Source organism: Sarcophilus harrisii, chromosome 1, assembly GCF_902635505.1.
Source record: "Sarcophilus harrisii chromosome 1, mSarHar1.11, whole genome shotgun sequence".
Taxonomy (NCBI): Eukaryota; Metazoa; Chordata; class Mammalia; order Dasyuromorphia; family Dasyuridae; genus Sarcophilus; species Sarcophilus harrisii.
The window spans coordinates 130,305,619-130,317,023 of record NC_045426.1 but is presented as its reverse complement, the minus strand read 5'-3'; positions in this window follow the sequence as shown (position 1 = coordinate 130,317,023).

Below are 11,405 nucleotides of genomic sequence, written 5' to 3'. Positions count from 1 at the left end.
CAGTTTCTGACGTATAAATACTTATACTGAGAATTTACCAATCAACTACAGGTTTGAGCTGGTTTCAGAACACCCCTGACACCAACATCAGAAACACAAAAGACTGATGGAATACTGGTCTCTTTAACAGAAAGAGGAATTGATTTGAGGGGCAATGATAATAAGTTCAGTTTGGGATATGTTGAGTTTGAAAAGTCTCCAGAAGTCCAGTATGAAATATCTAATGAGCAATTAGTGGTAAGTATTAAAGTTCAGTAGAGAGACTGAAACTATGTGTACAAATCTGAGAATCATCAGAATAGAAATGATAAATTGAATCTATTAAGAGAAAGAAGATGAGAGCCTAGGACAGAATCTTGGAAAACACCCATAATTAAAGAGCATGATATGGATGATGATCCATCAAAGAAAGCAGAGAGTGATCAAAAAGTAGGAGGAGGACCAGAAAAGGATAATGTTGTAAAAGCTCAGAGAAGAGTGAATATCTAGGAGAAGAGGGTGGTCGGGAAGTATGAGGACCAAGAAGATCATCAGAATTAGAAATGAGGAAATCATTGATAATCTAGGAATAGTAGCTTAAAGATACAGAGAAGAAGATTATAGTTCAATGTAAAAAAAATAATAATCAAGAACTCTTTGTCAGTGAAGCTGAATCAACATTAGGAGGCAGTAGATTCCTGAACCCTGGAGATTTTCAAGGAAAAAGCTTGATCAACATTTGCCTTAGGGAATCCAGTGCATTATATAGGTTTGAGCTAACAGAATATAGAGGTCCCCACTAGCTCTGAGATTCCATGATTCTACCATCTCAAACTCTACAAGATTTCTGTATTGTACATAAAATACCCTTCTGCGCCTTAAAATTAAACATGTACAAAAAAGAGAGCTTAGTTTCTTTCATTCTAAACTTGTTCATCTTACTGTCTTTATTCTTTCTGTCTGTGGCATAATCTTTTCACCATTTCTTCCATGTTTATGGCCTTCCAGATTTATGTCTATCTTTGAGTTTCCCTTCTTCCTCACTTCTGAAATCTGATCAGTTACCTAAATCCTGTCATTTCTTTCTTTACAACATCTCTTTTTTGGTTCCCAATGACCTCCCTATAGTACAACCCTCAGCACTCACCTAGGCCATTACAATATTTTTACCCTTTATCATATCACCTCACTGTTAAAAAAAAAATCTTGTGTTTCCTTCTGAGAAAATACTGAATCAACTTCAAATTTTATAAAATCGATTCCATCTTATGCACTGTGCATCAAATTGCCCAAGACAGCCAAATGCTAAATTCTTCTCAGATGCTATTCATTTAGAGTAAGAAGTCTTAAACTTAGAGTTCAGAAGTATGGCTAGATTTCAAAGGATTCACAAATTTGAACGGGAACATCTTAATTGTTTCTTTTGCAATCGTTTCTTAATTTCAATATAAATGGTTTTCTTTGTAGTTTTATGTATTTTATTTTATGCACTTCAAAGCATAATTCTGAGAAGAGGTGTGTAAGCTTCAAAAGACTGCCCAAAAGGTCCATGACAAAAAACTTCAAGAACACACTTGATTTAGAGGTTGCTGTTTCAGCAAATTTCCAAGAACACTTGAAATTTGGAATTAGGAGCATAAATGTGAACGTGAAGGGACCTCAGATGTCAGCTCCATTTTCTCAATTACAAAACTCTTTCATGCAATTTAGTGTTGGGAAGGGGAGAAAGGTTATGGGAAAAAAATTCAATCTTTCCTCTAACTGCATTCTTGGCCTTTCACATCTGTTTATGACAAACATTTCCAAGGTTTGTGCTGGTCCTACACTGTGATTCTATTCTAAGGATCTTAAAATCATAAAATATTCTCTCTTAGCTGTCCCATAACTGTTTATCTTAAAATTACTTAATGTTAACACTAAATCATGCCAGTTTCATACTGAGAAAACCAAGATACAAAGAGAAACCATTTGCTCAAGAGCATATATTTAGTTTATAGCAGATGTCAAACTTGAATCCAGATCTCCTGAGTACAGATCTTTTTTGTAATGTACTCCCTGAAACCAGGGGGTGTAGTATATTGATCACTGGGCTTGGAATCAGGAAGACTCTTCTTCATGAGTTCAAATCTAATATTATTCACAAACTAGCTGCATGACCCAGGTGAGTCATTTAACCCTACATACCTCAGTTTTCTTCTCTATAAAATGATCTGGAGAATGTAAAATCATTCCAGTGTCTCTGCTAAGAAATGCCAAAAGAGGGTTATGAAGAATTATATACAACTGAAATGACTGAACAACCACACTCAGCTGCCTGGTGACAAACACATCTTTGTGACAGACAACACATTTCATCCTAATTTTCAATGCAATTCTATGAAGTTAAGAAGAGTTGGCATTGCAGATTTCTAAATTTCTAAATATTTCTTATTGTGACAATCTATTATCAACCACCCATTTCAAGTCCTTGCTTCCTTTTACTTGGATCATTGTGGTAGTACCCAAAATGATAAATTATGGCATATAATTTCTAACTTTCAATGTAGAAAATTTTAAAAGTTAATTCATGACAGTTGCTGGGCCTATGAACCATAAAATGATTTGTAACTAAGGGCAAAGGAAAAACAGGAACATTAATGCTTTGTTGGCAAAACTGTGAATTGCTGAAATCTTTTTGGAAAACAATGTGTCATTATTTAATAAGAACTATATAAAACTCTTCCTAATTTTTGACCCATAGCTCCCAGGGGATGTTACTGATTAAAGAAATGTATAAAGCTATTCCTAGAAACATTATAATAGAAAAAAAAAACTTGGGAAAGCTGATGAATTCAAGTAATTTGAGAACAGCTGAATAAATTGTGACACAACTGTGCAATAGAATATCATTGAGTCATAAATATATAACCAATAGTCAAAGACAAAAAAAATATAGAAATATATATAGAGTGATTTGGAGTGAAGGAAGTAGAATCAATAGAACAATATCCATGCATCCATCCATTCATCCATTCATATTAATAACAAAAGCTGGAGAAATATATGGAAAAGGAAGAGAAGTTCAAAAGAGAACATGATATATATGGAATAACTTTTTTAAAAAGACTTTATTAAAGTAAGTTTATACATTTTAAAAACAAAAACTTATGAATAATCATTTTTGTTCTTGTTTGTGTGTTTGAATATTTTTTATTTTTAACACTAAAATGACTGGAATTTAAGAATATCTATTTTTAATTCCTTAAAGCAAAGAAAATAAATAGAATGAAATTTTCATTTCAAAATAAAATCATAATACTTAATGCCTAATACATAATGCTTAAATTATATTATAACAAATATGCTTATATTACAATATATGCTTAAAGTACTTATAAACTGTAATTGCACAAATAGGACAATTAATTATAATAAAATTGCCAAAAATTTTTTTTGCATCAACTAATGCAATTGCCATAGCTGACAAGATAAAACAACAACAACAACAAATTATCAGTGTTTTTTTTTCTTTTTTCTTTTTATTATAATAACTTTTTATTGACAGAACCCATGCCAGGGTAATTTTTTTTACAACATTATCCCTTGCACTCACTTCTGTTCCGATTTTTCCCTCCCGTCCTCCACCCCCTCCCCTAGATGGCAAGCAGTCCTATGTATGTTGAATATGTTGTAGTATATCCTAGATACAATATATGTGTGCAGAACCAAACAGTTTTCTTGTTGCACAGGGAGAATTGGATTCAGAAGGTAAAAATAACCCGGGAAGAAAAACAAAAATGCAAACAGTTTACATTCATTTCCCAGTGTTTTTTTCTTTGGGTGTAACTGTTTCTGTCCATCATTGATCAGTTGAAACTGAGTTAGATCTCTTTGTCAAAGAAATCCACTTCCATTAGAGTACATCTTCATACAGTATCATTGTTGACGTATATAATGATCTCCTGGTTCTGCTCATTTCACTTAGCATCAGTTCATGTAAATCTTTCCAAGCCTCTCTGTATTCATTCTGCTGGTCATTTCTTACAGAACAATAATATTCCATAACATTCATATACCACAATTTACTCAACCATTCTCCATTTGATGGGCATCCATTCATTTTCCAGCTTCTAGCCACTACAAACAGGGCTGCCACAAACATTTTGGCACATATAGGTCCCTTTCCCTTCTTTAGTATCTCCTTGGGGCATAAGCCCAGTAATAGCACTGCTGGGTCAAAGGGTATGCACAGTTTGATAACTTTTTGGGCATAATTCCAGATTGTTCTCCAGAATGGTTGGATTCATTCACAACTCCACCAACAATATCAGTGTTTTTTAAAAAAGTCTAATATGAGTCTGAATATGTAATACTCTACATCCATAATTCACCTCTTCTCTAGCAATAGGATCCAGTCATAATGTATAATTAGTACTTTGGAGCTAAGATTGGTAATTATTTTTAATCTGAATTCTGATTTTTGTGCCCACTGTGAATGCCATGAACTCATATGGTGAAAGGGGCAGAACTTTCCTTGCTTTCTCTTTTCTTTTTTACTCCAGTTCCAAGATGCACTTGGGAGTGTTCATTTCTGTTCTGTGTAGTCTGTCCTTGAGTTTCAGGTATGGAAGTTGTTCCTCAAGGACTTTGAATCATGATGATTTTGGTACCATGGCTGCAGGCAGGAACAGACATGGAGGAGCTGAGGAACCAGAACATGTCTGGAACTTGAGGCCAAGGGAAGTTTTGGATTTGGAACAGGGATTGTGCTCTATGGGAACTGAAACTATGAACTTAATCCCCTTCTCCTGTCCAGAAGCTGAGGTGGTGCAAGTGCTAAAAAGAGTAAGTTTGTATATTTTGTGATTACTGTATATATTTAGAAGTAAATATTCCCTTTGTAAAAGCTCCCCTAAATTACAATAGTAATATACATGAGAACATTTGAAAAAATTCTCTAAATGTTCTGAAACACAAGCTGGATTGACCACCATTTTTACTACAGATTCTAAAGTTGTTTTAAATCCATCCTCTCTGAGGGATTCTACTTGCATGTCTTTTTTTTTTAATAGCAGAAACAGTAGCTAAATTCAGTCTCCTTTTATTACTAAATCTGAGAACACTGACTGAGGGATATAGACTCATTACTCTAGAGCAAGAAAAAGCCCTGTAGTCTGATTCTCTCTTTTTATACATGAGAAATTTGAGGCTCTGGGGTGGGAGAGTAAGTCACTTTTTTATATGTTTCTTTTTACATAGAATAAAATAATGTACCAGACAGCTTTTTCAAATTGCAGGAATTAGATTATGGGAGAGGGTGATTATTGAAAGTAGAAAGAGCAATGGAAGTGATTGTATTTTAGTTTTGTTCTGAATTAAATAAAAAATTTGGACCTTAATTTTAAGAAGAATCTAAGATCCAGTTGCAAAAAGCCATTCAAAACAAATCCATATAACAAATAAAGTGTGTGCTAAATTAACAATAGCGCAAATATATTTTGTGTAGAAAAGAGTGGTGTGACTTATTAGAGTTGGAAATTCAGGTAGGAAAGGCTTGAGGAAAAAACTAATAATAATAATTCACATTTATATAACTCTCAAGGTTACTATTCATTTTCCTCTCAACAAACCTGCTAATGTGGATGGTGCAATTATCCTTATGTCTGTTTTGTAGCTTATAAAACTGAGAACAAATGACTTGCCCATGAGTTAGCTTTTGGTTAGATTTTGTCACCAGGTTGCCTGACTGTAGAATCAGAATGTTTCCTACTACATTAGAATATTCGCTTTTAAAATTCGAAGTTTTTTAAAAAATTAAGTTTTTAGGAGTGGTCACTAATCAACTGATTTTTGCCCTGTTCTCTCTTCCCCATCCTCAACCAATGATGAAAACTATAAAATAAAGAGGCACAGTAACAGATAAGGGGTTAATAAGCTAAAATTAAAGTGCAAAGATAAAACCAAGTCCCATAAATCCTTTTGTGAAGTGTGAGAATATTTTCATGATAGTATTGGAACAATGGGAAGATAGAACTGACCATAGTACTGGTAACCTTCAAAAGGTTAAGTCTGTGAAGCCAGGAAGTCAGTGCAAAGTTGAGGCAGGAAGCAGCTTTTGTATAATAGTATGGCCCTAAATCTTTACCAGAAGTCAGCTAGGGAGAGAGAATTTACACACACACACACACACACACACACACACACACACACACATACACACACACTGACCATAGCACTCAGCAGGACAACTATTATCCTAGTAGGAGATATGTATGTATAAGGGAGCAGAAAGAGACACAGACACAGAGAGTTGGGGGTGGAGAGCTGTTTCAAGGATCAGGAGGACTTTTGGAACTGGAAGGAAAAAAAGCCAATTATGATTCAAGAGAAAACTGGTCTGAGAAGCCTGAAGGATCAGACTCATAGAGTCTAGATGATTGACCATATCAGAAAAGATATGGTAACCAGGGCAGGGAGGAGCAGTGTGAGGATGCCTCAAAAAGATAATAGACATCAAAGTCTATTTGTAGTACTAGGTATGAGTTGCTCAAGCCGCTTGTATACCTATTTCTTTAATTCACTTAACACTATTCTAAGTTTGTATTTACTCTTCCCTTGGATGTTGTGTGTAGCTATCAAAGAAAATGCTGTAATTTTAGGAAAGGGAAAAGAGTGGAAAAGAGGGATTTTTGTAGCTATCATTATTACTTTGCCATCTTAATAAATGACTTTGCTTTAAGATTCTTGTATCTACTGTCTGACTATTAAAGGATCTCATCAGTTGGGGCTCATAAGCTATGATTCAGAGAATACTTTTGAACCTGGGGTAGTAGTCTGTTTTTGAGGGTTCAATCTACATTTCCCTTGAGCACTTAATTGGACAGATAGCTCTGCAAAGGGAATATTAAAACTTTTGAGGACATTAGAGTTATTTAGCCCAACCCTTTCATTTTCTAGATTTAGATACTAGAGAAAGATTAAGTGATTTGTTCAGATTCACACAGATAATTAGCAGCAGAATTATGTCTTAAATCCAAACCCTAATTATTAAAATTAATGCTCTTTCCATTATACCAAGTCATGTCTCTTGCCTGAGGAAAAGATGAAATCAGTGAGAAGATGTGATTTTATTTCTCTGCAGGATCACAGATATTAACCAAATAACACAGTAGAGAAGTATTAATAGCAAAAACAGTCATACAAGCTTTGTTTAAAATAATATAAAATGACAGGCAAAAAAAAGCCAATGTTAGAGGGATTGTAGTAAGAAAAGAGCAGAATCCCTACATGGGATGGATTATTAGGGTTTCACCTAGATCTCTCTATTGGTTGTACAAGAATATCATGAGAGACTTTACCAATAGCATTTGTAAAATTTAAGTAAACTGCATGACATTCCTGCCTTCTATCATGCTAATGATACAAAAAAAATCAAAAGATCAAAAAAGGAAATGAGATTAGTTTGGCATAACTTATAACTTATTCTTTATAAAGTCAAACTCTTACCTCTTTTCCTAGTTAAGGAATTCTTTTTAGATTTTAAACTGCTTTACAAAGGCCTTTTGCCTCTTTTTTGTATCTTCAGTACTTAACACAATACCTGGCTCATCTTTGGCCCTTAAATGTTTGTTGTCTAACTGAAAGACACAATGGATAGAGCTACGCACTTGTGAATACTGGGTAGTCTTGGACTGGTCACTTTTCTTAGTTTTATTTTTCTCATCTATAAAATGCAAATAATTAATAGCTACCTTATGGGGTTGTTATGACAATCAAAGAAGATTGCATATAAAGTGGTTTTCAAAAGATATTTAGAATTGAAGTACAAGATTCTATAGGTAGCATAAATGAGCTCAGTGCTAAAATCCAAAGAATTTCAAAATCTGGAGAGCGATTTTTGCTGTAGGACAAATACTAATGTATCCAAATGTATTCAAATATCTCCTCCCTACCAAGCCACTTAGAACCTTTTTGTATATTAAAAAGAGAAATGTGTTTTTCTTGATAGTTATTGTATAATTCACTGTCTCTGTCACTTTATAATACAGGAAATTTATCCCGTTTTAATGCTCTTTCAATTGAGTCTAAAATATAAACAATTGTTCTTAATGTAAGAGATCATTCCATTTTTTGATTTACTAGATCTGAGAGGCATTTACTGTTAGGCCTACTTCCAAATTTCCGTTCTGTAAATGTAAAGCATCTCTTTTATGATTTTCAAAAGACCATCAGAACTACTTTAACCAATTAGGCAAGTCATTTGACGAAAATAGGAAGATGTTCTATAGAAACACCAGCAAGGGTGGAAAAACCCATAATGATAAAAGATAGGAGAATTCTGCAGAGCACCAAGAGTGCAGGGGAACACCTGAAAGTCAAAGGAGACCAGAAATACTGTTTTTCCATATGATAATGGGATATAAGATAGAAATAATACATGTAAAGGTTAAAAAAAAGGTTTTGTTTTTTTTTGAACTATCCAAGGCTTTACTACAATAGATCATCTGATTTGTAGTGAGAGGGAGAGGGAAGACAAATGGAAACAATTGTGACATGCTAACAGTTAAAGGGTTGAGAACTAATGCCTATTAGAATCCTGTGGGTATTTCCTTTACTTGCCATCAGTAGTATTTCCCATTCTTCTCCACTACAAGTCATAACCAATTTTTTTCTCCCTTCACTTCTCCTCTTTTTTTTAGAATCACAGACTGATAGAGCTCATCTGTCATCACATGACAGATGAAAAGAAACAAAGGAAACAGAATTCTTTAGTGGAAGAACAAGTCTTTTAAAGACAAAAGAATACAATACTCTCTAAAGGGTGGTTTTCAGTCTACTTGACCTATCTTTGGTTCCAAACCCATTCACTTTCCCTTCTTTCTTTGTACTTTCCTCTACTGTTTTCCCACCCTTTCAACTAACTGCTTGTGGAAGGGGATTATCTAGCAAGCTCCCTGCCTTGTACATTAGGCTAGGTTTCCAAGACTTCATACGTTTAGGGGACTAAGACCAGTTATTTAAATATAAAAATCCTTCCTTATTAGTAGTCTGAACTCCTTGGGCTTGAACTAGTTGAGTATCAACATACTCTCCTAACTAGACACCTCTCTAAGAAGAACTGTGTTCACCTGAATCAGTGTTGCATCCTTGCTAAATATATTTTCAGTAATATTGTTAAATAAACTTCATTAAACATTACAAAACATACTAGTCTTTCATTCTGTTTCAGTACCCAGTCTAAATGATCAGGCCTAAGTCAGGCCTGGTTCAGAACATTAATCATTCTACTTATCATCTTTTTCATTCATTTCCTATGGGATTTGGCATTGTTATTGCATTGACAGGAATAAAAGCAACTTCTTGCTACCAAAAGTTGGATTGTGGTCAGCAGCATGAAAATTGGGAAGCAGAAGGGAAATAGAATTAAATTGAAGGGATACCCCATCCAAGTCTATGGTGGAAACTTTGAAGCAGAACAGCCTCATTAATATTGGTTGAAGAGTATAATCCTTGGGGGGAGTACCTAGAAAAAGAACAGCATTTCAAGGAAAGTCTGCCACTTATGAAGTAAACAACATCAGAAAAATAAAAGTTAAGAAAATATAAAAACAATGGAATTATTTTCTGTAAATGAGAGAAGGTTGAAGGATATATCACTGGTTAGCTTGGTTAAGTGGCAAAGTATCAAAGAAAACCCTCCATAGTCCAGCCCCAAACTACCTTTCCAATCTCATTGCTATATTTCCCTAAAATAAGTCCACCACTCAAATCAAACCACTCTTCTCTCCTCCCTTTCATCCCAGAAAATATGTTATCATTCCCACTACCATGCTTTTGTTCACTTTGAAAGATAACTCATGTTTCTATATAATTTTAAAGTTTATAAAGTATTTTCCTCATAACAACCTTGTGAGGCAGATAGTACAAGTGTTATTAGTTTCTTATTGATTTTACAAGTATGGAAACTGAGGTTCAGAAAAAATGAATTGACTTCTTTTAGATCACATAAGGAGTAAGTATTTCAACTGAAACTGGATCCCAGACTTGCTGACTTTAAAACCAGGGCACTTCCCATCACTCTACAACACACCATTCCCCTAACCTGCAAAATGCTGTTTCTTTTTTCCCCATCTATTCAAATCTTACCCATCAGTCAAGGTACAAATCTACATTTCTCCCCACCCCCAGCCTTTTCTTTTCACCCTGACCTGTGATTTCCTCTTATCAGCTATTTGAATTTTCAATCCCATACACAAACATTTTTCTCATAGACTATGAACTCCTGAAGAGCAGACACATACCTTATACCTTATTTTATTCTCCATGCCTCCTTCTTAGCACATAGTTCTACTAAACTCTGAATAGAGTGCAGGAGTGAGCACAAATCTTGGGGTTCAAATCCTATTTCTGGTGCTTCCTGTGGTGATTTTTGACAATTCTTTTTTTGGTCATAGCTTTCAGGTAGACCAATTATTATTATTATTTTTCTTCTTGATCTGTTCTCTAGATTGGTCATTTTTCTTATGAGAGGTCTCACATCCTCTTCTATCTTTTCATTCTTTATATTTTGTTTTATTATTTATTGATCTCTTAAAACTTCACTGGCTTTCCCTGACCAATCCTAATTTTCAAAGAGTCATTTTCTTTTTTTAAAACTCTATACTTTGGATCTCTTTTTCTAGTTGGTTGACTTTCTTTTCACAATCTTCTTGTAATTCTTCTTCTCCTCTTCCTCCTCCTCCTCTTCCTTCTTCCTTCTGTTTTACTTCAATCTCTCTCATTTGATTTTAAAAGTATTTTTTGGAGTTCTTTATATAAATTATTTTTGTACAGCTAACTTTTGGATTAGGAAGGGCTTTTTTTTTAATATCTTCTTCTGAAGATGAACCCTGGTCTTCCCTATTCCCACAGTCACTTTCTATGGTTGGGTTCTTTCTCCTTTGCTTGCTCATTTGTTGTTGTTCTTAGTGTAATTACTACCCAAAATCAAGAACTTAACCCTCTTGTAAATGCCCACAGCCAGAAGCTTCCCTGCCTTACTGCTTCTGCACTCATTGGGCATATGCTGGTTCCTTCTCCACCTAAAACCCACTTGGCAAAGGTTATACAGATATAACCTTAGTTAAATAATTTCCTATTACAATATTTTTTTTTCTTTTCAGATGTTCCTTAGCAGTATCACTTCACTTCCCTCATAGTCATCAGATTATTACAGCCTCTGATTCATAAAGAAAAGCCAACAGATACTGTTCTTCTCCCAAATTACCTGGAATATCTGTGAAGCAGATCTAAAAAGTGAGATTTCTCTTCAACAAATTATGTTGAATGGAACATAGAATGGAATGAATGGCTGTCAGTGGGTGAAAGGAAAGAATCAGCTGTGATACATTGGAAAAAATCTTGCAGTGCCAGAGAAACTAAGGCAAGATAGAGATTGGAGGTGTTTA